Source organism: Amphibalanus amphitrite, unplaced genomic scaffold (assembly GCF_019059575.1).
Source record: "Amphibalanus amphitrite isolate SeventyFive unplaced genomic scaffold, NRLGWU_Aamphi_draft 001472F_arrow, whole genome shotgun sequence".
Lineage (NCBI taxonomy): Eukaryota > Metazoa > Arthropoda > Thecostraca > Balanomorpha > Balanidae > Amphibalanus > Amphibalanus amphitrite.
In genome coordinates, this window is record NW_024882965.1 from 14036 (window position 1) to 20653 (window position 6618).

The 6618-nt window shown below is 45.1% G+C and overlaps 1 long non-coding RNA gene across 2 annotated transcripts; it reads right to left on the minus strand.

The window, feature by feature from the left end:
* Positions 1-1362: 1362 nt before the first annotated feature.
* LOC122373281 lies at positions 1363-6378 on the minus strand. 2 transcript variants are annotated; one of them, XR_006255019.1, is made up of 5 exons: positions 5916-6378; positions 5371-5520; positions 4722-4826; positions 2666-2835; positions 1363-1787 (listed from the first exon to the last, which is right to left on the minus strand). It is a non-coding gene; the product is annotated as an uncharacterized LOC122373281 (long non-coding RNA). The 2 variants fall into 2 exon arrangements; XR_006255020.1 differs by lacking the exon at positions 2666-2835 and having other exon boundaries at positions 5916-6364.
* Between the last annotated feature and the right edge of the window lie 240 nt (positions 6379-6618).

Consider the following 6618-nt stretch of genomic DNA (forward strand, 5'->3'; position numbering starts at 1 on the left):
TAGCTTTATGGACTGGATAGCCTCTACGTTAATCAGTACGGCGCAGGCGCGGATACAAGGGGGGGGGGGGCCATGGCCCCCCACCTTGGCCGATTTTTTTTTTTCAAAAATAAAATAAAAAGTTAAAAAGCTGAAAAGGGGGCCTCCTGAAAATAAAGTGGCCGAAATCCGATGAGTTTTTTTAACCTACCCACTTAGTTATTTCTTAGAAGACTAGCTGAGAAGACTTCTTTGTTAGAAGATTGGTAAAGCTTTTCATAACTTGGAGGTCTCTTATACTCACAGAGATGACCACTTTTACAGGGCCTCCTAACCTGCACAGAGGGCCTCCAAGCCTGCACAGATGTTGAGATGTTGCCTGAACAGCTAGATAAGCTCAATAGACGCAGTTTTTTTTTTGGGGGGGGGGCCCAACAAGTGGGAAGATGGGGCCTCCAACAGGTGGGATTATGGGGGGGGGGGCCTCCTGGTTTCTAATGGCCCCTCCCTTGGAGATTTTCTGGATCCGCCCCTGGTACGGCGGTTTCCTGTCGGATTTGTAATGCCTTATGGAATACTATGGCTCATGACGGTTACTTTCGACCCAAATTCCTTTCCCGCGTATATCTGTTAGAAATAATATGATTTCCACATTTTTCTGCCCCTTGGACCGTCGCGTTTTCGTCTCTTTGACTAGAGTCGGTGATTCCCGTAACGAGCGAAATGTTCGTTTTGCACGTAAATATATTTAGGTAGCTCAAATTTGTGAAAATGCGACATTGATGCATCGTCTTCGCTTTTTTTCATTTTACGATGTTCATATACATTCTACGAGAATGCGATTATCATGGCATTAATTTTCATACATGCGTTTCCGATGCAGCGGAATATATTTACAAAGACAAGCGGATAAACACATGCCCCGAATAGGAGCAATATCGCCGTCAATCCCAGCTTACAATGCGATAGAAAAATACGCATATCGCATGCGAGATGAATAAAGCGATTGCCACTTCAAACAGGTGCACCTAAAACGTCTAATCTTCATTACACTATGAGTACTAAGCTAGACAGTGCGTCTCGTTTAGGTACAGCATCTCACGAAAACACCGCAGCTTCGGTAAGTGCAACCTTCAGCGATGTTTGTCAGCAGCATATGCGGACGGATACGTGTGCAAAAAGCGGCGGAATGTACACTGAGATTCGTTATCTGGACGGACAGTTGCTCTGCAGCTGTGGACGGAAGACTGGTCGGCGCGCTTCAAACAACAACGCTCGTTCACAACAGCATGCCCATCATTTGTCAACGAGACAAAAAAAAAAAAAACGTCGAGCCTTCAAGTTACAAGTTTGCTGCTTCTAAATACGGTACAGAATCAAAGATCAATGCAAAAGGTTGTAACATATGAGCTCAATTATGAGTTGAGATAACAGACGGACGATCCAGGTAATTAGATAACTTTAGCTGAAGTGGAAGTCGGCTTTTAAATGTAAGATCACGACTTCATCTTCAAAAGAGATTCATATAAAAACGATACACTTTCCACAGATCAGTTCCTCCGAACCACGGTACACGTAACAGAACATATCAATGTTCACCATAGAACAAACACGATTACGAGCGCCTCTGGTGGCGCTGCCGGCAGCTGAAGTTGTTAACATTGCCACTGGGTAGCGATGTATCAATTACAGATCCACTTCTGCTGCCTGCTGCGGCGGCATCATGCGACTGTGTTTCTTTCTTGTGATTCTGACCTCGTTGATAACCAGTACGCAGAGCACGAGCTGCAGGAACGCCGCGAGGACGGCTGAAACATGCGTCGTGTGCTGAATAGACGAATTGAAGCATCTCGCACACAATGGGACACGTCTCCCAGGGGACAGACTCATGAGGGAATGGCCAAAACCACTGACATTTATTCAGTGTCTGATCAAACACCTAACCAAGTTCATTCACAAACTTCTCTAAATATAGAGAAGCCTGTGGAAAAGTCTGTGGATATATAGAGAAGTCTGTGACTCATCGTGAGGGAAAAAGGCACAGTGGGCGAAACGGGGGCCGAGCATCCTCCTTCTGAAACTCAGATCCGGAAACAGGGAAATGGAATCGGATAGCAGAGACAGAAGAATGAATAAAAATGGCCGCGAAGAAGAAGGGAGAGAGTGAGAGTGAGCTGGTGTCTGGTCAGTGAGTGATTAAGTGCGAATGAGTAAATGAGAAAGTGCGTGAGGAGGGGGAACGAGAGAATAAGTACGTGAGTGCCTAGACGAGCGAGGGGGTCAGTGCCAGAGGGTGAGTGAATGAATTAACGACAAAGTAAGCGAGTGAATAAGTGAGTGAGTGAGTGAGTGAGTGAGTGAGTAAGCATGTGAGTGAGCAGGTATGTGACTCAGTGAGTAAAAGATTCAAAACTGATTCCATGTGCGTACGTGAACGTGAATACTGAATAGCAGCATAAGAGATATCGTGGGACATCTCTTATGTTTACCTGAGGACCAAATTGGTTATGAAGCCAAAGCAAGAAGCATGTTACATTGTTAGCAATAGCGAAACACAATTAGCAAACAGCCCATATTAATCATGCACATTGTCATTTACACACAGTGGTAATGGGTTACAGAATACCTTTGTCGCCTTGGCAGCAGCATCATTAGTAAGCAAGCCCCTCGCCTGTTAGCCTCTCACCGTGCCAGCACATGGTTAGCCTCTGCCGTGGCGGCCGGAACGCCACTATATCTCTGTATCCTTGACTTTCGGTCGGGTGGAGCCGCGGCCCTCCAGTTTACGCTGCTTGATGCGGGCATCGACCAGGAATAGCGTCATGTCGCACAGGGCCAGGAAGCTGGCCAGAACACCTGGCGGGCAGCCGACGCGTCAGCTGAGCAGCTGATCCAGCGACCCGATCGGCGCGGGTTCGACCCCCAGAACCAAAACCATGTTATACTCGATTATAATACATTGTCTGCCACATGCCAACGTTAATGGTCCACATGCACATCTGAAAAGCGATAGGGTTACTGGATGCTACTCAGTACAAATTAGCTGGGTCGTGTTCTTTATGATATAACTGCAGGGTTGTGCTTGACTCATGAGTCGAGGCAGAAATTTGACTCAACTCTGACTCAAATGAGTCAGATTTGAGTCGAGTCGGATAAAATGTTGAGCTGTTGAGTTGAGTCAGAGTTGAGTCGGACAAAAATATTAAGGCGTTGAGTTGAGTCAGAGTTGAGTCAGTAAAATAACTTTTGACATTGAGATGAGTCAAACATTTAGGAACATGAGTCAGCTGACTCAACTTTCCAGAAACTATATACATAAGCTTTTCATTCCCCCCCCCCCCCCGCTTAACAACTTAGTCCTGGCTGCCGGATTTTTTTTCACCCCCCCCCCCGCTCAACGACTTTTTTATCTGAGTCAATTTTGAGTCAAGTAACTTGACTCAACGAAAAAATTTGAGTCAAGTTTGAGTCGACTCATATTTTCATCGAGCCGCTTGAGTCATGAGTCGAGTCAAGGGAAAAAATCAGCTCCTTGTTTGAGTCAGAATTGAGTCAGGGCTTTCTGAAGTTGAATGCTGAGTCGAGTCGGCAAATTTTTTTGAGTCGAGCACAACCATGGATATAAGCCTAAACGATGTATAGAAGACAGCAGCGTCATGTTATCTACAATGCTGCGATGCATTAAGGTGAGGATCATTGAGAGACACCTATCGTTGCTCTGTTAGTACAACATGCAAGATGCTGGATTTTATGCAATTACAGTCGAGGACGAGTCACGAAGACAAAAAAAAAATGACACCGGTTATACGTAGTTAGGCGACGCTATGGGTATTGTGTGCAACTGGCGAGGTAAATTATGCAGGCTATTCCGCGAAAAGCTTCAAAACCTTTTATCATTTACTAGACTTACAAATTAATAGTTTTTTTTTCAGCTGTCTTTCAAAACATTCAAGCCGTCCTGAACACAACCATCTCGAATAAAACAAAAACTCTAAGATTGTCTTTATAACACCTCGCACCGTCTAAAATATCTACGTCAACAATTTATAGTATAGTTTTCATTTGCGCTAGTTTGTTAACTTTTACGCCGATTTCAGCGCCCACAGCCACCAGCGGTCTGTTCGCAACAACGGAATGCGAGCAGTGATAACACCGTCCACATGTGATGACGTCACGTGACGTCACACGACAGCCAACGAGTCATCGACCGACCCAACCGACGATGCTGCCTCCGTCGGCCTGCCCTGCCAGCCAGTTGCTTCGCTCATGCACTCTCTCCCACAGAGTTCCTATGGATAATATGTCACTGACGGCGCAATCAGGCTTTTAGAGGGAATGTGAATAACCGCTGAACAAGGGAGCAACCAAGCGAATCAAACTAATGTCGCAGAGTTTCACATTTACTTGGATTTAGCGAAAATTGAGCAGAGTTCTGAACGTACCTTACAAAAGGTAGGTTCGAATCCCACTAAAAAAAGCAACCTCCCAGGACCAAGGAAAGCTGCTGCTGGAAGTGCTGACACTAACAACTTTTCAAAACGTTGATATCAGTGCTAAGAAAACATTTACTTCCGATATAGGATATCACGTAAGAGTTAGAAAGCAATTAGGCTGACTGGATCTACCGACTGATGTACCTACACCAGGGGAGAGGACTGAGGACATGCAGTGGAGTGGAGTCATTCTCCGTTCCCGATACCTAAATAGTACGAAGGCTGGGCCGTCGGGCCAGCAGCACCTACCTAGACCGTAGCTCCAGGACAGATAGTTGTGCTGTTTGTCGGCGGTCCACTCGTAGCTGCGACCGCTGGCGCCGAATATGATCACAGACAACGTGCCGCAAATGCCTGTAATGGAACACGCCCGATATCAGTGCGAGCCGGCCAATTCGTGTCAGCTCATCCAGCCAATCAATTGTCTATGTCTTGAATATGAAGTTGCTGGTTTATGAAATTTGCCCCGCGTTCACAGTCTCCCGGAGACGAAGATTCTACGCCGTCCGGCCAATCCCGTTCGAGTTCGGGGGAGGGGGGGGGGGGCGGGGGGGGGGCTGGGCCGCGGTTATCGAACTCTTTTGGCCGGACGACGTAGAATCTTCGTCGTCCGGGAGACTGCGAACACGGGGTTGATTAAAATCTTTGTAAGTCATATGCTCCAGTGTGTCCAGGCTATGTCGAGGCTATGACAAGACAACTAACATATGTAGATAGGAAGCCAATCAAAAGTAGAGCCTATGTTACTTAGATACTGACAATCTCAACTATGGCTGGTGAAATGTAATCAATATGTGATCATAATTCAAGAAATATGTGTTGGCATGTTCTGTCAGAGAAATTGGTTGGTATGTTCTGATTCAAGTTTCAAGAACTTGGTATCTGACAGAGAGCTCACCAGACAGTCCCATCAGAGTGGCGATCACTCTCAGGAAGCACGTTTCACGGTCCTCGTCGATACAAAACATCAGCATCAGAACCAGAACTCCGCTTGTTGCCGTGCACATGAAAGTCAGGGTGTAGAACATCTGCACAGCTATGAAGAATGCTGAAAAGACACACAAAGTGTATACAGTTTGACAAATATGTAATTTGTAGATGTGCATGCGGCATTCAAAAAATCATACCCAAAACACTTGAGAATTATAATCAGTTGAGCAGGAGCAGGCTTGAGGAACAGCCATGAACCAAGTTTACTGAGGAGGTAGGCATCTTAGGTGTTTATCTGATTAATTGAAGTCATGTTGTAGAATTTATGCAATAGCAAACCACTCCACGAGTCACACATGCTTTGAAAAAATCAATACATTTCCATCATTAGGTATACAATCAATTTGGGAAGGTACCTACCTACTTATACTTTTCTGTAATACATGTCATGAAAAGGTTTATGTGCAAATAGATGCACAGTCTAATGCTAATGAAAATAAACCTCATACTTACGAGGTGTTAAGTGGCTTCGAATCTCAGCATAGCCTGTTGTGTAGGTATCAAACAGCCAGCGACAGCCACTGAAGAACAGACGCTGCGTGGGATCGTTTGGGCCAGTAAGGCTCCTGAAGCAATGAACCCACAATCCCATTTTCTCCAACTTTGCGCCATAGAAACGGTCGTCACTGGCGAGCCAATTCTGAGTTGAAAAAGCAAGTACTACAAGAATTAATGTGAGAGAAAACAAGCCTATTGCCCACTTTCCAGCAAGGCTTCGATTCTTGATCATATTTGCTTAGCTCAGGTACAACTCAAACAATAATGATTTTCCTCCTTAAAAATATCAAACGAAGGATATATTGGGCTAGAAACACTGATATTAAATTGCGTTGGATAGTTGTAATCTAAACGCAAGTAATATTCTCTCAAAATCACAACGGCAGACTGTGTCGCAGGCGTCAACGCCCGCGCCGTGTTTGTAACGCCTGCGCCAAAATCACATTCGAAATAAAAGTTATTTTGGGATACGATTGATAAGTTTAGTGACGTATGCGCCTGCCTCGAAAAATTGAATTTCACCAGGACCCTCATTAGTCTGAATATTATGATCAAGTTTAAGATTTTGTAGCATCACATCAATCACTATGATCTCGCACAGTTTGCGTTCGTATCTTTGCATCAGTTCACAAATTTTACAGTAAGTTCCATTCAATGA